A 25,723-nucleotide genomic window follows, 5' to 3' on the forward strand; every position below is an offset into this window, starting at 1 on the left:
TGGTTTTTTTTGATGATATACTAGTGTACAGCAAAACCGAGCATGAACACCGGGATCATCTTTCGACGGTACTTCGAGTTTTGCAAAAAAAATCATCTTTATGCAAACCGAAATAAATGTTATTTCAATAAAAAACAGATAGAGTACCTCGGTCATATTGTATCAAAGGATGGGGTTGCGGCTGATTCGAGCAAGGTTTCTGCCATGTTGAAATGGCCACTACCCAAAACCTTGAAGGCGTTGCCTGGGTTTTTGGGTTTAACAGGATATTATCGGAAGTTTGTTAAGGACTATGGGAAGATTGTGTGGCCGTTAACGGAACAATTAGAGAATGATAATTTTAAGTGGAACGATGAGGCTACCGAGGCGTTTAAGAAATTGCAACTAGCGATGACTCAGCTACCGGTTTTAACTCTTCCGGATTTTTCGAAGGAGTTTGTATTGGAAACGGACGCATCAGGGTATGGTTTGGGGGCGGTTCTCATGCAAGACGGGAGACCGGTGGCTTATTTCAGTCAAGTGTTGGGGGCTCGAGCGCGACTAAAATCAGTTTATGAGCGTGAGCTCATGGCCATTGTGTTGGCTATTCAAAAATGGAAGCCGTATTTATCGGGTCGTAAATTCGAACCGATCAACGTAGCCTGAAATTTTTACTCGAACAACGCGGGGTTACGGAAGACCACCAAAAGTGGTTATCGAAAATTATGGGGTTTAATTTTGATATTATTTATAAGCCGGGCAGCGAGAATCGGGTAGTAGATGCGCTGTCACGTATCGAACAAGAGGCGGGATTGACCGCGATTACGACAGGTGGTGTTGATTGGGGAGAGCTGTGGTCAGATTTGGATGCTGATCCGGAGATGGCGGCAATTAAAAAATGTGTTCGGGATGGGTTGGCTCCGGTGGGGTATTCAATTAACCGTGATCGGGTGGTGTTTGAGGGCCGGTTGGTCTTCCCGAAGGGGTCGCATTGGGTGTCAGTTATTTGCAAGGAATTCCATGAAGGTGTTGTCGGGGGTCATTCCGGGGTACAAAAGACTTACCAGCGGCTTGCAAGAGAGGTGTATTGGGTTGGAATGAAGGGCAATGTGGCTAGGTGGGTGGCGGAGTGTGACACATGCCAAAGGCATAAGTATTCGACCATGTCACCTAGTGGGTTGCTTCAGCCACTTGAATTACCATCGACGGTTTGGTTAGAGCTCACGATGGACTTTATTGATGGTTTGCCAAGATCGGAGGGTAATACCGTTATTTTCGTGGTGGTGGGTCGCTTGAGTAAGTATACCCATTTTCTGCCTCTCAAACACCCATACACGGCCAACAAAGTAGCGAATGTGTTTCTACTGGAGATTGTTCGTCTTCACGGGGTGCTGGAGTCCATTGTATTGGACCGGGATAAGGTGTTTGTTAGCAAGTTTTGGAAGGAGCTTTTCCGGATGATGGGTACCAAGTTGCGGAGGAGTACAACTTACCACCCGCAAACCAATGGGCAAACCGAAGTGGTGAACCGGTGTTTGGAGACTTACCTCCGGTGTTTTACGGCTGAGACACCGTCTCGGTGGGTTTCTTGGCTACCGTGGGCGGAATATTGGTATAACAGTTCCTTCCATACCTCCGCGAAAACGACGCCTTTTCGGGTCTTATATGGGTGGGACCCGCCTCACTTGGTTTATTATGGTAAGGTGAAGACAGTGATGGGTACGGTGGAGCAATACTTGGAAGAAAGGGATCGGATGTTGCAAGAGCTAAAAAGACACTTGCTCAAAGCCCAACAATAAATGAAAAAGCATGCGGATGGGCATCGACGGAACGAGAACTTTGATGTGGGAGATCGTGTGTACTTAAAATTACAGCCCTACCGGCAGCGAACTGTGGCTTGACGGGTAAATGAGAAGTTGGCACCTCGATACTTTGGTCCTTTTGAAGTCTTGGAAAAAATTGGACTCGTAGCATACCGGTTGTTTCTTCCCGATACAGCTCAAATCCACAATGTTTTTCATGTGTCTCATCTTAAACGTGCTATCGATAACCGGGTGGCTACTCCCAACTTACCAGCTACTTTGACAGAAGAAATAGAAGTTTTGTTGCAGCCGGAGGCGGTGGAAGGTGTTCGTGAGGGGGCCAGGGATAAAGAAGTTCTAATTCGTTGGCAAGGTCTGCCAGAGTATGAAGCAACATGGGAGGAGTTTGCTATTTTGAAGGGACAGTTCCCTGACTTCAACCTTGAGGACAAGGTTCAAAATTGGGCGGGGAGTGATGATACGCCTGGAAGTTCAAGCAGGTGGGGCCAGGTGTATCGGAGGAGAAAATAAAATTATTTTTATTACAGTTTGGTATTTTTGGTATTTATTTGTTACTTGGGAGATAAGATATTATCTTTCCTATTATCTTTTCTATTATTTAGGATCTGGATTTGCAGAACATTATAAGTATGATTGTTTCTAGTTTTAAAGGATCAAGGAATAAGAATTAAACCTTAGGGTTTTCTTGGAGTTTTTCATGTTCTCGAATTCAGGACCTATCAGTACACAGGGAAACTTTTTCATTCTGATCTGATGGAAACTTTCATTATATTCTCAGGCTCATTCAATCTCATTGTCAGATTCTTGGAATTAATGTACAACACTATCAAGGAAGGATGGGAAACTCAGCTAAATATAGAGCATCTTACTAGTAGGGAGTATTTTGGGTATATATGCTATCTAGTTTGTTACAGCGTATATAGTGCTTAATTATAACAGGGTATCATTATCTTTTGTCAAATATGGTCTTAGAACCTTTGTGAGAGGCTAGGCTATCATATCTGTAGCAAAATCATTAGGGGTTTCTCTTGTAGTTTTAGTATCATCAGTACATTCAGTGAAGCTTGTATTCCTGTTCTTGTTTGTGATTTTATATTAAAGTCAGTTCTTAGCATTCTAGCTTGTAATTATGAAGAAATATTTGTATGCCCACCGTTGAGGACTTTATCGTAATTTCAGACTATGATGTGTATACAAGAAATGAAGTTATCGGTGACCCGTGTGGTTACGTCTGACCTTTGTCGGAAGCGTTCCATATATCACCTAATAGTATTTCAAATGCCACTTTCTTCAATGCAGTTCATGAAGCTATCAGTCCAAAAGTCCAAATTATCCCTGATGAGATGATGAGATTGACACTGAAGACTTGAACATCATTGATGTTGAAGAAGATTTTAGTGCACCAATCTTTGTTCATCATACAGAAGCTACGTTGGATGAAATAGACAAGATGGTAATTTGATTTCTCATCTGTTTTCTAATCTTCTTGTTCCTTGCTTGTTTTAAGTTGAAAATAGCTTAAAAGTATTGGATCTTTATTTCAGGATGAAGATGTATACGAGGAGCCAGTTTTGGACATTGACAATGCTGATAAGGGTAATCCCCTGGCTGTGGTTGAGTACATTGATGAAATTTTCGCCCACTACCGAAAACAAGAGGTATATATTTATTTAATCTTTTTTGTTTGTCATGATAATTCTTGTTTTATGTATATTCATGTGCATTCATTGATGGAAGATTTGTGCATCTACTAGTAGTAGAAAATGACTTAGTAACAAAATTGCAAATAAAAGATAGGATTGAATGTAGAATGATACAAAATGAGTGGCATTTTTCAATACAATTTCAGGTATTAACTTGTGGTAGTTGAGGTAACAACACATTATTACACAACTATTTACTTAATTTTATTCACAACAATTATAAAATGATAGCAAATACTAATAATAATATGAAAACAGGTTCATTACAAATTTGAATTGATGGAAGAAACTTTATATCTAACAGTCAACCTCATTGACCGATTCCTGGAACGTCAAACCGTGTCAAGGAAGAAGTTCAGCTTGTTGGGGTGACAACCATGCTTCTTGCATGCAAATATGAAGAAATCTCTGTCCCTGTTGTTGAGGACTTTATTGTAATTTCAGAGAACGCTTATACAATAACAGAAGTTCTTGACATGGTAATTAGATTTAGTGATTTACTTTCTGTTACAGGCTATATAAAATATAAAGAAAGTCCTTAATTATGATATTTTGTTTTTGTTTGATGTTTATGTTACAGGAGAAGGTAATGGTGAACACCCTTCAATTTAATCTCTCGGTTCCCACTCCATATGTGTTCACTAAAAGATTTCTCAAAGCTGCACAATCTCAGAAGGAGGTGTGTTTTTTTTATCTGTCTATTTTCTTTAGAATATTGATCTTGTGCTAGAATTTAAATATTTTGGACAGATAGTACGATGAATATGTTCACTTCTTTGTGTCCAAGAAATGTTAATCTTCCATAGTAAACTACCGAATTAACAATTCTAGACAAAAAAAAGTCACAAAAATATGCTCTTTTCACGTTCAAGATTCTATATGTAATGTTTTTGTGAAAGAATTAATGATTTTGGACATTAAAATACGAAATGGTGAAGTTCCCACCTTCTTTACTGGCAGCAGCTGCAGTCTTCATTGCAGAATGTGTGCAGAATGTGTTGGGGTTGGAAAACTCTTCTATTAAACACTAAAATAGAATTACAATTGGAGGAGCAACTCTCACACTCAACTATTACAAAAAACCAACCCTCTCACTAACACTCTCACTCTAAGTGTTATACTTTGTGTTTCTCTGTATTTGGGACGCTTACAACTGAAGAATGAAGTCTCTATTTATAGTCTTGGCAGCCACCATTGTAGTTGCCTTCATTAACTGTGTTCATCATAGGTTTGAAAGACTTTGCCACCCTAGGTCTCATTTTGTCAACAATGGTGGCTACTGTAGCTTTGGAGGCTGGAACACAACAAATCTCCCCCTCCAGTCTCCGTCCAACAATCCTCATCCCAACTATGTCAGCACATAGTTTGTGTTTCTCTTGTGTCACCACCTTTGTTAGCATCTCTGCAGGATTGTTGTTGGTGTTGATCTTTAACAACTTCAATTCTCATCCCTCAATTGCTTCTCTAAGCCAGTGATAACGTATATCAATATGTTTTGTGCAGAAATGGTACATTGAGTTCTTACTCAGGTCCATAGTACTCTTACTTAGGTCCATAGCACTCAGTTCCACAAGAAGAGTACTTCTTGTGGATAACCTAATTCTTGAAGAAACCGTTACATCCATATAAGCTCCTTCCCAGCTTCAACGGCAGCAATATACTCGGCTTCTGTTTTTGACAGCGCGACACACTTCTGTAGCTTGGATTGTCACGAGATAGCTCCCCCTACCAAAGTAAAAATGTAACTTGATGTAGATTTCCTACTATCAAGATCTCCGGCCATATCGGCATCTGTATAACCTTCCACAATTGGCTTTGCTCCCCCGTAGCATAAACATAGTTTCGAACTACCCTTCAGGTATCGAAGTATCCATTTGACTGCTTCCCAATGTTGTTTTTCCGGATTAGCTAGATATCTACTCACAACACCGACAGCATGAGCAATATCTGGTCTTGACACACCATTGCATACATAAGACTTCCTAGGGCTGAGGAATAGGGGACTGCCTTCATCTCTTCTTTTTCTTTCTTAGAAGATGGACATTTTTCCTTACTCAACTTGAAGTGGTTAGCCAAGGGCGTACCAACGGGCTTGGCATTTTCCATGTTGAACCTTTTGATCACATGTTCAACATACTCTTCCTGTGATAAGAACAATTTTCTTGATTTTCTATCACGGATAATTTTCATGCCCAATATATGTTGTGCTTGGCCTAAGTCTTTCATATCAAAGAACTTAGACAAATCCTTCTTCAAGTTGTTGATCATCATTGCATCTAGGCCCACTATCAACATATTATCCACGTAGAGCAAAAGGATGACAAATTTCCCATCTGGAAACTTCTTCAGATAGACAGAATGGTCTGCAACAGTTCTCTTGTACTCATGATTCATCATAAATGAATCAAACTTCTTGTACCACTGCCTTGGGGCTTGCTTAAGACCATAAAGGTTGTTCTTTAATTTACAGACGAGATTCTCTTTCTTTGGGACTTTAAAGCCATCGGGTTGCTCCATGTATATTTCTTTATCCAAATCACCATGGAGAAAGGCTGTTTTCACATCCACCTGCTCAAGTTTAAGATCTAGACTGGCAACTAATCCGAGTACAACTCGAATAGACATCATCTTCAGAACCGGCAAAAAAATTTCATCAAAGTCGATGCCTTCTTTTTGTTGGAAGCCTTTGACAACAAGTCTCGCCTTATACTTCATAGTATTTCCCTTTCCGTCTTTCTTCAGTTTGAATACCCATTTGTTTTTCAAGGCTTTCTTTCCTTTGGGGAGTTTCACAAACTCATATGTTTGATTTTTCTGCAAAGAATTCATTTCTTCTTCCATGGCCTTCTGCCAATTTGCTTTGTCAACATGAGATTAAGCTTCTTGAAAGCTCTTTGGCTCCCCCTCACTAGTAAGAAGGATGTACTTTCAAGTAGGATATCTTCTTGATGGAGCACGGACTCATTCAGATCGTCGAAATTGAGTTCCTTAATTTGCAACTTCTGGCAGTGGATCTGAATTATCCAGGGGTGGAAGCTTCCCTTGCTCAACACCTTCTTGATCTGCATCATCGACTTCTTCATCCACTTCTTCAGCGGAAACATTTTCTATATTTTCAGATATTATTTTTGAAACTCTGGAGTCTGGTTGCTCGTTAATTGATGCCTTGAAATCATAATATTGGTTTTCATAAAAAACCACATCTCTGCTTCGAATAACCTTCTTTAGTTATTGGTCCCATAGTTTGTACCTGAACTCTTCATCTCCATATCCAATAAAGATGCATGGAGTGGATTTGAGGTCCAACTTCTTCGGTAATTCACTTGATACATGTGCAAACGCCTTGCACCCAAATACTCTCAAGTGAGAGTATGATATGTCTTTACCCGTCCATATCTTCTCGGGAACTTCAAATTTAATGGAGCGGAAGGTGACCTATTTATTAGATAGCAAGATGTCCATACAGCTTCACCCCAAAATGGCTTTGGGAGTTTAGTCATGCTGAGCATGCATCGAACTTTCTCAACAATAATGCGATTCATCCGTTCTGCTACACCATTGTGTTGTGGGGTTCGTGGGACAGTCTTTTCATGTATGATACCATGTTTCGTGCAGTATTTAGAGAACTCATGGGAATAGTACTTTCCTCCATTATCTGATCGGAGACATTTTAATTTCTTGCCTGTTTGTCTTTCCACCATTTCATGAAAAGCTTTGAAGCGGTCCAATACTTGGTCCTTCTTCCTCAAACAATATGCCCATACCTTTCGTGATGCATCGTCAATGAATGTCACAAAATATCGGCTTCCACCAAGAGATTTTACTTCTATAGGTCCACATACGTCGGAGTGGACAAGGCTCAGCAACTCAGAGCGGTTCTTTCTTGTGGAGCTAAAGAAAACTCTGTTGTTTCCCAAATAGGCAGTATTCACAAGGATCTAGGGCAACATATTTTGCCATTGAAATGGACTCCTTCTTTGCAAGAGTCGTCAATCCCTTCTCGCTCATATGGCCTAGTCTTCTATGCCACAATTTTGGTGATATCTCTTCTTCAACAGCATTGAGACTTGGTTGAAGTAGCTTTGCATGGCTTTTATAAAGAGTACCATCAAGTTGTCCCCTTGCAACAACCATAGCACCTTTTAACAACTTCCAGGTGCCATTTTTGAATTGATTATCATATCCTTGGACATGAAAAGCTCTAACTGAGATAAGATTCATTCTTAGCTTTGGGATATGTCGAACATCTTTCAGCACCAATGTACATACAACATTGGTCTTTAAATGCACATCACCAATACCAGCAATGCTTGAAAAACTGGTGTTTCCCATCTTCACGGTACCATGGTCTCCGGGTTTATAAGTAGTGAATAAATCCCGGTTTGGAGTCGAATGATATGATGCGGTGCTATCAATCACCCACTCATCATCATGAGTTCCAACATGTAGGCAAGCTTCTTCCTCGTATGTAACAAGGGCAACGTCTTGTGTTATGGTTGATGGGTTTTGGCCATATGAATATTTCTATGTGCACATGCAAACCCTAATGCTTGGATCTATGGCTTCTAATCAAACATGCTTGTATCCAAGACTTCTAATGGCTAATTAGGTATAAAACAAAACAGAATCAGATCTAGAAACATACCTTTGATTCTCTTGTTTGTTCTTGTTGTCTTGGAGCTCTAGAGTCACAATTGTCACTACTTTAATGGCTTACAAACACCAACTAGCAAGAGGATGATTTGGGAGAGAGGAAAGAGCTATAAATCGGCCAGAGTATCTTTACCTAGGATGAGTGCTGATTTCTCAAGCCTAGAGGGTCTATTTATACTTGCAAGGCTCGTAGGGTTTCACCTTTAAACACTAACTAGATAACTTAAACTCTAAGTTAATCCATATCCTTTCCGTAGATAACCCTTTGGACGATTTTGGCTGATCATAGCCCTAGAAATCGTCCAATCCTTTATCTATAAGGATTTACAGCCTAAAGTCCAACTATCAAACAATTGACAGTTTATACCCTCATATTAAATTAATCCCTTTAAGTCACCAAATTAATACTAATTAATCTATGACTTATATTAATTAAATAACTATATTATTAATCCTTATATTATTCCCATAATATATTAATAATATCTACTCTCTCATAATAAATCATCCTATCAAGTTGCTATGGTGAAGGCAACCCAAAAGGACCATGCATAATCGGGTCAAGTATTTGCCTAATATAGTTGCAGCCTTAGACACTATTCCAACAGTCTCCCACTTGGATAAGTCTAGTAACTATATGCGCAAGTACAATTCAATTTGCAATCGTAGCTCTCAAAGACGCTGTCAAACTCTGATCTAATCAATCTTGTCCTTTAGATAAGGGATCGTACAGTCCTCTGTTAGATATCATGCTGGCAATTCTATGGAATGATTATCAAGCATTTAGGTTTCTCGATCTCCGATTTATTTGACATAGAACTTAATCGAACACATCAATTTAGTTCTGACCGGGCCCGACACATAAGTCAAATCAAATCATCGAGCAGCCGATATATCTCTTCTATCCTCTTGGGATAAAATTTACAGATAAACTTCGACTTATATGCATTTACTTATTCAATAATCAACTATACACAATAATGTGTTTTATAACATTGAGTTACCAATGCGTTTTCGCATTATCAATGTATAATCAATTAGCAAATAATAAACCATATATCTAGGTTTTAAGATTATATGATATTATCGTCTCGCGATCACCTTTTAAATCATATTCCATACGGTGATTCCAGCAAGCGCGGGTTTGTTCCAATGCTCAAAACCAGTTCATAATCACTCATGAACATCGTAGCAATCTTTTTCTATGTCTAATACCATTTAGACAGTCTACGCACCAATTCACGACAATCTTCATTCATATCTACTTCCAACATATGAACGATTGTGGACAATTTGAATAATTCGATTATTCCTAATAAACTCAATTATTCTGGAAGTCAAAACATGCAAAATGAAACAATAGTTAAACAATTAACATATGACAGTAACTTTACTTATAAATAAAACTCCTTTATTTAATCATCAAATGTCAATTACATTTATCTATTACACGTTTCTAAAACTATCTAATCTATGCTAATATCATCCCTTAGCCCAATGCTCCTAGCATGCTGCAAGTGCTTAACCCTACTCAGTCCCTTCGTAAGCGGATCTGCTGGGTTATCTTCTGATGATATCCTTTTCACTACGAGTTGTCCTTCTTCCACACGATGTCTGATGAAGTGGTATTTTCTGTCGATATGTCGAGATCTACCATGATCCCTCGGGGCCTTGGTCAAGGCAACCGCTCCTTCATTATCACATAAAATCTCTATGGGATCCTTTATGGTGGGTACAAGTCCAAGATCTCCGATGAAGTTCTTCAGCCATATTGCCTCCTTCGACGCTTCGCTCGCTGCAATGTACTCTGATTCGCACGTTAAATCAGCTATGGTTTCTTGTTTGGAACTCTTCCAAGTAATTGCTCCTCCATTTAGGGTAAAGACCCAGCCTGATTGCGAACGGTAGTTGTCCCTATCGGTTTGAAAACTGGCGTCACTATACCTTCGCACCTTCAAGTCATCACTCCCTCTGAGGACTAAAAACCATTCCTTCGTCCTCCGAAGGTACTTAAGGATATTCTTCACAGCAATCCAATGTGCTCTGCCAGGGTTCCCTTGATATCTACTAACCATGCTCAAAGCAAAGGCTACATCAGGGCGAGTACAAGTCATAGCGTACATGATTGAGCCAACTGCGGAAGCGTATGGAACTCGGCTCATTTCTGCTATCTCAGCTTCGGTACTCGGACTTTGAGTCTTACTCAATTTGGCATTGCTTTGTATCGATAATTCTCCCTTTTTCGAGTTTTCCATACTAAAATGTTTTAGTACCTTCTCTAAGTAAGTGTTCTCACTAAGTCCAATTAGTCTCTTACTTCTTTCTCTTACTATCCTTATTCCCAAAATGTAAGAAGCTTCTCCGAGGTCCTTCATAGCGAAGCACTTCCCGAGCCAGGACTTAACCTTTTGCAAATTCGGGATGTCGTTTCCTATGAGTAATATTTCATCAACATATAAAACGAGAAAGCTTACTATACTCCCACTGGCTTTGACATATACACAGGATTCATCCTCGCTTCGTACAAATCCAAACTCTTTGACTTTCTCATCGAAGCAGATATTCCATCTGCGAGACGCTTGCTTAAGTCCATAAATGGACTTCTCAAGCTTACACACTCTATTCGGATGCTTCGGATCCACAAACCCTTATGGCTGAGCCATGTAAACATCCTCAGCCAACTTCCCGTTAAGGAAAGCGTTCTTGACATCCATTTGCCAAATCTCATAATCATGAAATGCGGCAATTGCTAACATCACTCTAATAGATTTAATCTTCGCAACTGGTGAGAAGGTCTCTTCATAGTCAACTCCGGGAGTTTGAGTAAAGCCCTTCGCAACCATTCGCACCTTATATGTGTGTACCTTTCCATCCACGTCGGTCTTCTTCTTGAAGATCCATTTGCACACAACGGTCTTACGTCCAGGCACATGATCAACCAAATTCCAAACTTGGTTATCATACATGGATTGGATCTTGCTATCCATCGCCTCTTTCCATTTCGCAGACTCCGGGCCTGCCATTGCTTCCTTATAGCTATTAGGTTCATCAAGATTTACTAGTGTACCATCACTAATATATGTGTCCCCTTCAGTAGTAATATGAAAACCATAAAACTGGGGTTGAACTCTAGCTCTATCGGAACGTATAGGAGGTAAGGACTCGTCAATTGGTTCAACCGGAGTTTCCTCGGGTTGAGTGCCAGCAGTAGAGGTTCCTTCATCTATCGAATCTTGAATTTCTTCGAGCTCGATTTTCCTCCCACTGTCCTCTTGGCCTATGAGTTCTCGCTCTCGGAAAACTCCTCTCCTCGCAACAAAGACTACATTATCCTTCGGTCTATAGAAGAGATATCCAAAGGATTTCTGTGGGTAGCCGATAAAAATACATCGCTCACTTCGAGGTTCGAGTTTGTCATGAGTATCTCGTCTTACGAAAGCCTCGCAACCCCAAACCTTGATATGTGCCAACAAAGGAGCTTTCCCCGTCCACATCTCGTGAGGTGTTTTGGCAACCTTCTTAGTAGGGACTCGGTTAAGGATATGGGTGGCAGTCTCTAAGGCATACCTCCAAAAAGAGATTGATAGTGAAGCACGACTCATCATAGAGCGAACCATATCCAATAAGGTTCGATTACGCCTTTCTGCCACACCATTCAATTGTGGTGTCCTAGGTGGCGTCAATTGCGAAACTATTCCACACTCCTTGAGATATTCATGGAATTCAAGACTTAGGTACTCTCCTCCTCGATCGGATCAAAGCATCTTGATCTTCCTACCCAATTGATTCTCCACTTCATTCTTAAACTCTTTGAACTTTTCAAAAGTTTCCGACTTTTGCTTGATTAAATAGATATACCCATATCTACTATAGTCATCGGTAAAAGTCACGTAGAAGCGGTTCCCATCCTTCGTGGTTGATCTAAACGGTCCACATACATCGGTATGTATTAGGTCCAATAGACCTTCACCCCTTTCGCATGTTCCAGCGAAGGGTGACTTAGTCATCTTTCCAAGCAAACAAGACTCGCATGTGTCATCTTCCCTAAGGTCGAATGACTCCAACACTCCATCCTTTTGGAGTTGGGCTATGCGTTTCTTGTTGACATGTCCAAGACGACTATGCCATAAGGATGCTTTATCCAAACTATTGGAAGAATCTATATTCAAAACATCATTTCCTAAATTATCAACAATGATGACAGTTTCATAAATTCCATTACATGGTATAGCTTCAAAGTAAAAGACACCATTTAGATAAGCTAAAATAGAACCATTCTCATTATTAAAAGAAAATCTAAAACCTTGTCTAAACAAACCATGAAATGAAATGATGTTTCTAGCCATTTCTGGCGAATAGCAACAATTGTCTAAATCTAAACATAAACTATTCCTAAACACTAAAGAATATACTCCAATCTTGGTCACAGGCGACGATCATCTGTTCCCCATGATTAGATTTATCCTTCTTTGCTCCACATCGCTACTTCTTTTTAGTCCCTGCACATTAGAACAAATGTGGTAACCACAACCGGTATCAAGAACCCAAGAAATAGCATGATTAGAATCGTTAGATTTAATTGTGTATATACCTGCGAAAGATGGCTTGATCTTTCCTTCCTTGATGGCTTGCAGGTATTCTGGGCAGCTTCTCTTCCAATGTCCTATCTTGTGGCAGTGGTGACATTCAGCCTCCTTTGGGTTAGAGCAGGGCTTAGCGGGATCAACTTTGGTCCCACTAGAAGAGGCACCATCTCGGGCTTTCACCTTGTGTTGGTTCTTGGATGAAGCCTTCCTCTTCTTTCCTTTCCCTTGACCAATTGCCAAGACAAGAGCAGCGGGTGGAATGGGAGTTGGTGCAACAGACTTGTCTTTGAAGTTGCTCTCAGCGACCCTCAAGAGACCTTGGAGTTTGCTTAGTGTGACCTCCTCTTTGTTCATGTGGTAGGTCATCCTAAATTTATTGTAGCTCGGAGGCAGAGAGTGAAGCACCATATCGATCGCCAAGTCTTCCCCAAAGTCAACATTTAACTTGCGAAGGCGATCGACATACCTTTGCATCTTTTACAGGTGCACGGTAAGAGACTCTCCATGACCCATATTAGCGGAAATCATGTTAGTGAAAATCTCATAACGCTCTTGTCTCGCACTTTGGTGGTATCGCTCCAATAAGTCTTGATGCATCTCGTACGGGTATATGTCCTCATAGGACTTTTGGAATTCGGAGTTCATTGTGGCTATCATGATGCAATGAACCTTCGTTGCATCATGCTCATGAGTTTCAAAAGCGTTCATTTCAGCCGGAGTAGCAATTTTAGCATTGACCCTTTCAAGCTTCTCATCGAGGACATAATCCTTGTCTGCGTAGCGAGCAATTGTGCGAATGTATCTTATCCATTCGCTAAAGTTCGTTCCATCGAAAGTGACCGTTTGGCAAAGGCTCATCAATGTGAAAGAACTATCGGCAACGTTGTTGGTCTTCGACATCTACAATTAGAAAGGACAAAGATAGATTAGAATATGAATCCCTAAATTTCACCCAATAAGAAAATTAGGGCTAGGATCCAACAACAATATCTACATCTTAGAAAAGGGATGCCGTAATCTAAATGCAAATAATTTGAAGGTAAGTGAATGACGATTCACTAATTCTCTATCATGAAAAACCTAACTCTAAGTTCTAAATGTATTGAGAATTCCTAGGTTCGGATGAGATTCATTGAAACTTTTCAATGGCATGTTTAAATCTCGATATGCCCCTCTCGTTTGTGACTGGGATACCGAGGATCACAAAGTGGGTGTGAATTACCATGCAAATTCACATGGTGCCTTCGTTGTAATGATCACCTATTCGATGTGCCGGTAAACCACACACGCTCCATCGAACTATGATAAACAACGAATCACCCTTCGCCACCTTCGCTTAGAACCAATTAGTGTGCCGGTAAACCACACATGCTCCACTAACTTCTTAGCAAGGTGCAAAGTGTAACTAAGATTGGGAAATTTTGAAAATATTTAGTTACTTGTATTTCCTATTATACTTTTAATGAGAGGATGAGGTTGCCCTATCCTACCCGTTCGGCTAACGACCCTCCACCGATCAAGCAAGCGGTGGGTGTGAGTGTACACCCGTTAAGCGTCATTTTATAGGCCGCAACCTTATACCCACCTTATAGATCGGCTTCGTGAATGAGGCCTACTAGCAGTAAGACTAGCGTTTAGTTATACATATATATAGATATTAATCTTGTAATATTATATTAGTATAAGGTTGAATTTTAAACTTGTAAAACTCTAGGGTTTGAAATTTAACTTTATCTAAATTAAACATATAATCATAAAACATAAATTTCAAAATTTTGAGGGCAAGTTTTAAACTTTTCAAAACATAGAGGATCAAATAACCAATAATTCTTTATTAACAATTAATCACATAATTATCCATATTTGATTTATTTGAAATTTCTTGAAAAAACAATTTACCAATTAAATAAAATAATTTAATAATTATCATATAAGTAAATTAAATATTTGATTAATTGATAAACTTCATTAACTAGATCAAAAATATGGTCATATTTATCACAAATTTGGATTTGGGATGATCTAATATGATAATGGTAACTTTCCATAAGATAATTACAAAGAAATCCCCAAATTGGCTCTGCCTGACGCTCGGACTCGCCGAGTACCCACTCTGGACTCGCCGAGTCTAGCCTACTCGCCAAGTCCACAGTGGGACTCGCCGAGTCCATGACTCAGAAACATAAAAATCGTATTTTTCAGTTATGATTCATACAAACAAGCAACAATTTAAAAGAAACCAAGCTAGGCTCTGATACCACTGATGGGTTTTGGCCATATGAACATTCCTATGTGCACATGCAAACCCTAATGCTTGGATCTATGGCTTCTAATCAAACATGCTTGTATCCAAGACTTCTAATGGCTAATTAGGTATAAAACAAAACAAAATCAGATCTAGAAACATACCTTTGATTCTCTTGTTTGTTCTTGTTGTCTTGGAGCTCTAGAGTCACAATTGTCACTCCTCTAATGGCTTACAAACACCAACTAGCAAGAGGATGATTTGGGAGAGAGGAAAGAGCTATAAATCGGCCAGAGTATCTTTACTTAGGATGGGTGCCGATTTCTCAAGTCTAGAGGGTCTATTTATACTTGCAAGGCTCCTAGGGTTTCACCTTTAAACCCTAACTGGATAACTTAAACTCTAAGTTAATCCATATCCTTTCCTTAGATAACCCTTTGGACGATTTTGGCTTATCCTAGCCCTAGAAATCATCTAATCCTTTATCTATAAGGATTTACAGCCTAAAGTCCAACTATCAAACAATTGACAGTTTATACCCTCATATTTAATTAATCCCTTTAAGTCACCAAATTAATACTAATTAATCTATGACTTATATTAATTAAATAACTATATTATTAATCCTTATATTACTCCTATAATATATTAATAATATCTACTCTCTCATAATAAATCATCCTATCAAGTTTCTATGGTGAAGGCAACCCAAAAGGACCATGCATAATCGGGTCAAGTGTTTGCCTAATATAGTTGCAGCCTTAGACACTATTCCAACAATGGTAACCATGGTTTCACCATTCTCCCTACTTGAATTTTGGCTTGTCTCGGGCTGCTCTCATAAAATCCTTCGGCAATCACTTCTTTTGTGGCCAGAATAATTATAGTGATTGCAATAACCTTCGAACCTTGTATTTGAAGATTTACCTCGATCTCGCGCTTTCCCTCGGTCTCTTGATTTCCCATGATCTTGGGATCTTCCTCTACTTTGACCAGGTCTACGTCTACCTCGACCTCGACCTCTACCTCCAGTTCTTCCTCCGCCTCTTTCTTTATTTTCTTACACGAGGGCAAAAGACTGGTCTGTACCAGCTTCTCTCCTTCTGGCTTCTTCGTTCATTAGGGCGTCTGTGACCATCTCCATTGACACTTTGCCACCGGGGGCAGAGTTGTTGAGAGTCACAACAAGCGTCTCTTAATTATCTGGTAGAGAACTCAAGAGCAATATGGCTTGTTCCTCGTCTTTGAGAACCCATTCAGTAGCACCGAGATGGTTTACGAGATCCTGGAACTGACTCGTATGCTCGGTTATGGACATACCACTTCATAACTTATGGTTTACAAGGCGCCTCATCATCAAGGTCTTGTTGCGTGCCGTCTTTGCCTGATACATATTCTCGAGCTTCTCCCAAAGTTTGTACGCGTCGGTCTCTTGAGAGACATGGTGAAAAACATTGTGGTCAATCCATTGTCGAATTTGTGCCACCGTTTTCCAATTTATTCTCGTCCAAACTTTGTCTGTCTTCGTGTCGGGTTTGACGCCTTGCTTTTCTATAGGCTCTGCTAAATCTTTCAGATTAAGCAAATCTTCCATCCTTGGCTTCCACATGTTGTAATTTGTGGGCGTAAGTCGAACCATCATAATCGTACTTGTAGATTCCATCGAAAATAATTTCAAATTTATTTTACAAATATTTCGAGGAAAAATTAGATAAAACCAAGCTCTTGGTTAGATTCGGAAGCGTCAAAAATGGTGGGGTAGAATTTTTCGGGCTCAAAATATACTTTCTTGAAAAGTTATGTGCTAATTTGTAACTTTTCGGAACTATAGGGGCTAAACTATAATTTCCGGAACTTACAGGGGCCAATCTGTAATATTTCTACCAACCAGGGACTTTTTGGAAACTTTTCAGAACTCCAGGGACCAAAACAAATGTTTTCAGCAGAATAGGGACCAAACTGTAGTTTTTCAGAAACAGAGGGACCTTTCTGCAATTTTCTGGAACTTCAGGGGCTAAAACGCAACTTTTCTGAACCATGGTCAAAAGCTGACATCAACGCTGACGTCACTAATGACGTCACTCGTCTGCTCCGGCGAAACCTCTTTGGCGACTGGTTTTTCCGGCGATATTTCCGGCAACTTTGACCAATCTTTTACCGGCGTTTTGGAGGTGTTCCCGTGGTCAAAAAATCATGAAAAACATATTTTCAAAATCCTTGAAACGAGACCTTTCTAATGGTGTACCCAGAAATCGATTTTGAGACAAAAAAAATTTGACAAAAAAACAGAGAAATTCGTGAAAAAATCCCTGGACACCAAACCAAGCTTTGATACCAGTTGTTGGGGTTGGAAATCTCTTCTATTTAACACTAAAATAGAATTACGATAGGAGGAGCAACTCTCACACTCAACTACTACTAAAAACCATCCCTCTCACTAACACTCTGACTCTAAGTGTTTTACTTTCTATTTCTCTGTATTTGGGATGCTTACAACTGAAGAATGAAGTCTCTATTTATAGTCTTGGCAGCCACCATTGTAGTTGCCTTCATTAACTGTGTTCATCATAGGGTTGAAAGACTTTGGCACCCTAGGTCTCATTTTGTCAACAAAGGTGGCTACTGTAGCTTTGGAGACTAGAACACAACAAAATGCACTCTCAATGGATCAAAGAAATGGACAAAAACAACTCAACTTCATTCACACTATTCTCAGCATCAACTTTTGTAAGATCTTTCCCCACCCCCCCTTTTTCAACTTCTGCTCCTATTTTTATCATATTTATATAAGGAAAATTCGAGGAAATAGCATAAGATTTTCTCTTTTTTTGTTTGAAAGTAATTTAGCTGGATGATTTTAGTATTTATGTATGGAATGCTCGAAGATGATGGTTAGTCTACACCAAAAATCAAGCACAGGGAAACTTGTATCAGTAAAATATGGCACTTCCAAATATGGCCATGTGGCACGAACCCAGTCTCCAGCTCACTTTATGTTGGAACCAAGATTCTGGGATTGATTATGAAATTTAGGAGTTTGTTGATGTTAAAGAAAACTGAGGTTTTTGATGTCTTCAGAGCAATGTATAGCTGTTCTTAGGTTTTTTAGGAGTTCCTACAACTATTTAGACCCGTTTGTTCTATTTGTGTTTGATGATTTCTTATTTATAACTAACTATCTGTGTTTACAATGTTTCTAAGTATTGTTTTAATGAGAGAAGTATATGTTATTATCAATGGTGTTCTTTGTTTAAACTGCATTTTTTTGTGGCTAATTGAATGTTTGATAGAGAAAAAACATTATGTTTCAGAATCACAGTAAAAAACATCATAATCCTAAATAAAAAATAGGAAACATAGGTAAAGGAGTTTTGAGGGAAGGATGGAAGGAAGGCAACAGAGACCGGTGAGGTCAATATAATCGAAACACTAGCTTTATTTTGGGAACTTTTTATTTTCCAACTGAATTGAGCGTGGATTTGTGGGACACATTTTGACTATGGTTGTGGAGGTTTGTGTTTACCAATTCGACACACACCTTTGATAGTTAGAAGTTTGGTTCCTATTTCAAACTAAATTAGCATCATTTTTATTCCCTCACACATACACCATTTGACACACACCGTTAACCTCCCTCATGCATGCATGTAACATCTTTCCACAACAAAACTTGGATACACCTTTTGTTCTTAATTTTCCTCAAAACAAAATTACACTCTTTATTAGTCGGGACACAAGATTACGCCCCCTATCTATCATGATTAACCAAAACAAAGAACAATATAGAATCTAACATGTACATATCTAATCTTGTACATGTACATCATAGGATCTAACTAGTTGCACGACAACGAAGACACTTATATCAATATATATGATAAGCGTATATTGCATATTGTAAAGAAATAGCTTGACCAGGGCTAATCGGGTTTCCATTATTAACTCGAAAATCACTTTAAGAGATTCATTTAAACAAGTTTGGGTTGATTAGTCTAGCCGATCTAAACCACCTACAACTCAATTGAATGTTTGAAATGCTACAACTTCCTGGTATACATATGTTTCAGGTTTTGGTTTGCATTTTTATTTTATAACTTTTGGTTTTCATTTGTTCTGGTTCTATGATTTTGGTTTCTAGTGTCAATTTTCCAGCAAAGGTTATGATAGGTTGGGTGGTGGTGGTGGAGAAGATGATGAAGAGAACATGGAAGGGAAAGGTGTAACAACCCGTTATTTCAGGTCATAAAAATCGAGTCTTGTAACCTCTTTGAAAAGTAATTAGAATATCATCGAAAAATGAAATATTCAAAAGCTCTGTTTGGGGTACACTATGTAGTATATATCGTCTTAAGGTTTCAAAACATATAAAGAACACTAAAATCCGAGTTATAACGAAGAAGTTATGACCATTCTAAGTTTTCCGACAAAAACCGGCAATACGGATATACGTAAAAACGCGAAGTTTCGATAAAATACTTTTTGACCTTAGGTGTCTTAATGAAAGTCATAGATATCGTTAAACTGCAAACGTATATAAAAAGAACGCCCAAATCTGACATCGTATGAAAAAGTTATGAATTATTAACGAATTTTCTTACCCCGACCTTTTAAAAATAAATAATAAAAATAATTTCGGAATTTGCCGACGGAATCTAAACGAAAGTTGTAGATCATAGTCTTACCTACGCGTGGATATAAAGAACGTCGAAAACTGATTTCGTATGAAGGAGATATGAAATTTTGAAGTTTGATAAATAATTAATATATAAATTTAATTCAAAATTCGGTATTATCCGAAGGGTGAGTCACCGGGTCCATCCGAGTTATGCACGGCGTACCCTCTTACGCCCAGCGTACTCAAGGACTAGGCTCCGGTTCATCCACGTCGCCCCTATGCAAGGCTATGCCCCGTCCCATCCGAAGCCGAGGTAGTCGAGGACTCGGTCACGCATGACGCACGAGTACGCCCCACGTACACTCGTACGCCCAGCGTACCGAGGCCTCTTAGCCCCTATAAAAGGGATGCGAGGGTTCCGGGGAAACTTGCTCATTTTCTCTTGTTTTTCTTGCATTTTTCCTCGTTTTCTGTGCAATATTTATCCCGAAGTCCCGGTTCTCATACTCAAGCCCTGAAGGAAGTTTTACGCTCCCAAGATTCCCTAGAATCCCGAGAAAATCCGCTTTTTCAAGTCAAAGTTCTGCTCAGTTTTCGTCACACCTTCTTCAATCTATCAAGTGAGTTCATACCCCTACAAACACACTTTAAATACGCTTTTAAATGCTTTTTATACTCTTTTAGAGGGGGGGGGGGAATACAAGTAAACATACGGTTATTATCGTGTATTTCATAAAGTTTCACTTTACTCGTTTTTATCAAATGAATCACTTGTGATTCATTACTACTATGGAAAACTCTTGTCATACTTTGCATGCACTAGATTTATACAAAGTATTTAGTAATTTCAAAGTATCTTTCGTTGCTAAACCGTTTTGTACATTCTAAGAACTTATGATTTATGCTTTGTCAAATATTGTGAAAAAGGATAAACTTTGCATACAAAACTATTATTTTAATTCAGACTTAATTGAGAATCCGTGAGACGTGTACATCTTCAAGTACTGCCTTTTGCTAAAAAAGGTATTGCTACAAGTTCTGTCTATAACCATAGTCTCCCGTTCGGAGAACGTGTCAAATGTGTATAGATCTATACGGGAAGTCATGATCCCGCGCCCTGACTGTTAGCTACAGTCCGTCCTTTGGGGTGACAGGTTGTCATAACGCTACAACGCCTGAAGAACGTCGCTACAGGCATATTATGTTTAGTATGGTTATAAAACTCATCGAATATACAATTATTATAGTACTTCTGATTCATGAATGAGTAGCTATTAAAACTATTCTTTATCTAACAACTAAAATCTTCTTATAGGTTTTATTATATAAATCTATGTTTCAATCTTCTAAAGCATGTTGATTGCTTTCGGTTTTTAGTCTTGAACATTAGAAAAACTATTACTTTAGTAAAATATGGGATTTTCCTGTATACAAACCAAACAACTAATAGGAAAATAAGGGATTTTCTTGATTCAACTATCCACATTTTACCACATCAATATTCTCGTGCATTTCATACTTTTATAAGAAAATAAGGGATTTTCTTGGAAAACATACACTCATTTTGGAATGGCATTCAATTTTTCTAAACCACTTATGAACTCACCAAATTAATTGTTGACACTTTCTCTTTGAAATAACTTGTATTCTCAGGGAACCGCTAAGCAGGTTGGAAACCAACTTTTGGGGATTAACGCGCTGGCGTTAATTATTTCTTTTGAAAGATGTTTATGTATTTATCTTTTGAACATGTAATGAATACCATTATGTAAACATTTTTAAAACCTTTATATATGTATGGTGATGTGTACTTTCCTTTCTATGAACTGTTATGATACTGAATATGACGTCCTCCGCCCCCGAACGTTTCTGCCGTTCTGGTTTGGGGGTGTGACAGATTGGTATCAGAGCATTGTTTATAGGGAATTAAGTATATCAAAACCATTTCTTTTTGGTATACAACTATCACACCCCCAAAACAGAATGGCGAAAACATTCGGGGGTGGATTACTTCACGTAGTATCACAACAATTGAATATTGTAAAGAAAGTAACACAACCATCATATATATAATGAAAACATATATTGTTGCGTTATACATGTTATCAAAAGAATATTACAATATGATGATAAATGTTCAATAATAAAAACATCCTTAGTGTTCCTTCTCCAAAAGCTGGTAGTTACCTGTATTACTGATTCCCTGAGAAATACAAGTGGTTTTGAAAAAGTGTCAACAATTAAGTTGGTGAGTTCATAAATTGTTTTGCATTGAAAAGTATGTCCTTTTTGATAGTAAATCGATGAACGAGGTTTTCAGAAAATCCAATATTTTCTATAAATGATTTGAATAGTTTCCAGAGTTGGTGTGTGTTAGTATGTTCCATACTAGAATAATAATGATAACTTTGTGCCAAAATAATGTAGCAAACTGAATGCATATATGATTCTCGTAAATCAAACTTGTTTTTATACTTTTATGTGAGTTTTATAACCATACTATTGACACTGACGGCCTGTAACAACATTCTTTAGGTGTTGTAATGTTATGACATTTGTCACCCCAGACCTGCCAGTCTAACTATAGCTAATAGTTTAGGTGCGGGGTTGTCAATCCCGTATAGATCTATACACAAGTATCACGCTCTCCCTCCAAGAGATTATGGTATATAATACAGGACTTGAAATGCATACATACGAGTACGTTGAAGTTTGAATGTCTCACATTACTTGGTCTAAACAGATTTACGATAATAAAGACTTTACTTCTTTTGAAAGTATTTCGTTTGTCAAGATGTATATGTATAATGCACGAATAACTTGATAACTATATCCATTATAGTTTCTTAAAAGTATGTTTCCATTTTGTAAGAACAACTTGGTGATATAATAGCCCTTTAAACATAAAGATATTTGTATCAAAGCCCTATAAGAAAGGTATTATAACTATGTTTATAAAACGATACTTTGATTTGTAATGTACTTGTATTCCCCCCTAAAATGTGAAAAGAATTGAAAAGTAGGGGTATGAACTCACTCGTTAAGTTTGAAGAGAGAGGCTAGGGTTGAGCAGAACTTCGACCGCGGATAGTTGCGTCGTCGGGCTCTTCGGGGATCTCTGCAGCGTAAATCTTTCGTCGGGGGCTCGAGTGCGGAAACCTAGGTGAGGGAATGGTCTCTGGAGCTTAGATGTATGGGAGAATGACTGAGGAATTGTGAATGGTGTGAAAAAACTCGAAGCTTATGCCATCTATTTATAGTGTTGGAGGAGTGAGTACGTGGGGCGTAATTTTGGAGTACGCAGCGCGTACATCGTTACGCTGGGCGTAAGAATGCGTCATGGCTAGCTAAGCATAGAGGGGGCAGGCCGATGGGACTCGACTCTGGGTCTAGTACGCGGGGTGTACTCCCAGAGAACGCGGGGCGTAATCCGGCCTATCCTCTTCTAAATTCCGTAACTTTCGCGTACGAGCTCCGTTTTTCGTGTTCTTTATATCCACGCGTAGGTGAGATTATGCTCTACAACTTTCATTTAGACTCCGTCGGCTAGTTTTGACTTTATTTTTAATGACATAATTTTAAATAGGCCGGGCCTCCTAAAGTCCGTTAAAAATTTATAGGTTCTTTATTCGGCATCGGTTTTCGTTTGTCTTTTTATCGTTTTATTACTACTGTGGAGATCTTCAACTTCCGTTTAGGTGGCGATAGCTAAATAACACTCGATCTTCAATTTGAGTTTTTAGCCCTCTACCACTGTTACGAAACTTAGGAAATTCGTAACTTCTTCATGCGAAGTCCAATTTGGGCGATCTTTTTATGCACGCTCACCTCTCAACAAGATCTACGACTTTTGTTTAGATACTTAAGGCTAAAATGCATTTTATTGAGATTTTACTTTTTACGTCAATTAATGTTTTAACGGCGTGTCGTAAATATACGAGTGGTTATAATTTCTTCAATATAACCCGGTTTTGAGTGTTCTCTATATTTTTGGAAACCTTGGCATGATATCTAATATTTGATGCAACACAACTTAGATAAATAAATGCCTTTATTTTTTAGGTTAATTTCGTTGTATTTGACTTTTGAGCGTTACAATGCTTTTGGAAAGTATAGGGTTGTCACATCAACTATAAACTCAACTTGTCACACCCCCAAACCAAGGATGGCGGAAACGTACAGGGATGGAGGACTTCATGTAGAGTATCACAACAACGAGTATAATAGTGCTCAAAGTAAATACAACCATCACAAATATAATTGAAAAAGTTACACCAAAGTATATGTTTACATGATTCGAATCAATTACATTATGATACAAAATTAACTGTTTGACGATTTATCGTCCCATCCTCAAAACATGGTTGAATTCCTGATTCATTGAATTCCTGAGAATACAAGTAGTTTGAAAAAGCGTCAACACAAAGGTTGGTGAGTTCATAAGCTTTTGTCGGTAAGAGTTTGAAAATCAATCTTTGTAAAGAGATGTATGTTACCAAGAAAAATCTAATATTTTCCTTATAAAAGTAATGTGGTCCTAAATACCAGGACCGAAATGAATAAGTATTTTGTCATACTTAAAGCTATAATCGTGGTTTTAAACTAACATAAAAACCCCTTTTGATATGAAGACGTACAAGTATTTTTTCATACTTAAAGTAATTTCAGTGAGCTAAATCGACATAACTCGCTAAATTAAAGTTAGAACTCGTAAATCTTATGATTTGTTAATACCACATGTGAGCTATCATAATCATACTTGACATTGACGGCCTTGTAATTACGACGTTCTTCAGGCGTCGGAACTGTTATGACACTTGTCACCTCAGACCTACCGGTCTAGCTGTTGCAAGCAGCTCTGGTGTGGGTTTGTCAAGCCCAATATAGATCTATACACAACTATCACGTTCTCCCTACAAGAGACTCTGGTTACGATTTACAAGACTTTTTGAATTGGTTACTTTGGAAGTAACCCGAAGCGAATGACTCACAAATTTATTCATTAACAGATTTACGTGAACTAAACTGAAAACCTTTGGTATATAAGTTTGAGAAGTAAATGATACATAAACTATACCTATTATAGTTTATCCAAAACATTTTTAAAGTATGAAAACTCTTTTATGAAAACGCTTTTGTGATGAATTTACACTTAACAAAATGAAAGTTCCCTTTTGTATAAATGTACCCTTCTGAAAGTATATTTGTATTATGTATGTATCATAAACTATACCATTTATAGTTTATCAAAATAAGGGTAGGAATAGTAAAGTACATAAACTATACTTAACATAGTTTAATAATGCATTTGTATGTAAGGGTGTACTTTAATTATAACACTTGGTTATTTCTATGCATTATCTAGTAAAAATTCATTTGTTAACTGGTGTATATCTATATATGAATACAAAAATGTCACATACTACAATATCACATGATCACATAATGATTTATACCTTGCTCAACATGTTACAAGGTGATATGAAATTTATTGTGTTTTTCTATTTATAACAATTTCTGTAACTGTTATTGGAAAATTTGTAGAAAAATCATAAAATGTCCAAATCAAGTTCTGTAACTTCTGAGAGTTTGGAAAATGAGTCTAGTTGGTTCATAAATTTTTCCATAATTTTTAGGGACCTCTAACTTGTGTAACCAAGTCCATAATCACAGAATGCTCCGGATTGGTGTTTGAGATGATAAGCAGTTTTGTAAAAATCACCATAAATTGTAGAAAAATCGTATGGAGATGTGCAAGTAGTCATTTTAAATCTAAGAACTGGAACTACTTACACCTAAAACAGTTTTGTAAACAAAAATGTTTAAGTTGTCCAAAACAGTCCGTGAATGGAGTTGAACTTTTCTGATGAAGGCTGTTAGAAAAGTTTAGTTATGTTCTTGGTGTTTTAACTTGTATTCCCCCCCTAAAAACTTGAGAAAACATGAAAATATAGGGGTATGAACTCACCTTGAGTGATTTCAGTAGGTAAGTGTTGAAGAAGAGAAGTGTTCAACCCAAGAACACTTGAAGATTCGAAGATCTAACAAGAATGTGATGATGTTTGTGTAAGCAATCTATGATTTTGAGTAGGAGGATGTGTATTAATCATAAGAAAGAT

The 25,723-nt window shown here is 38.2% G+C and overlaps 1 pseudogene; it reads left to right on the forward strand.

Moving 5' to 3' along the window:
* Window positions 1-1,778: 1,778 nt before the first annotated feature.
* On the forward strand, window positions 1,779-18,009 carry LOC111908469 (G2/mitotic-specific cyclin-2-like; annotated as a pseudogene).
* Window positions 18,010-25,723: the final 7,714 nt, after the last annotated feature.

Source organism: Lactuca sativa, chromosome 2 (assembly GCF_002870075.4).
Source record: "Lactuca sativa cultivar Salinas chromosome 2, Lsat_Salinas_v11, whole genome shotgun sequence".
In the NCBI taxonomy this organism is placed as follows: Eukaryota; Viridiplantae; Streptophyta; class Magnoliopsida; order Asterales; family Asteraceae; genus Lactuca; species Lactuca sativa.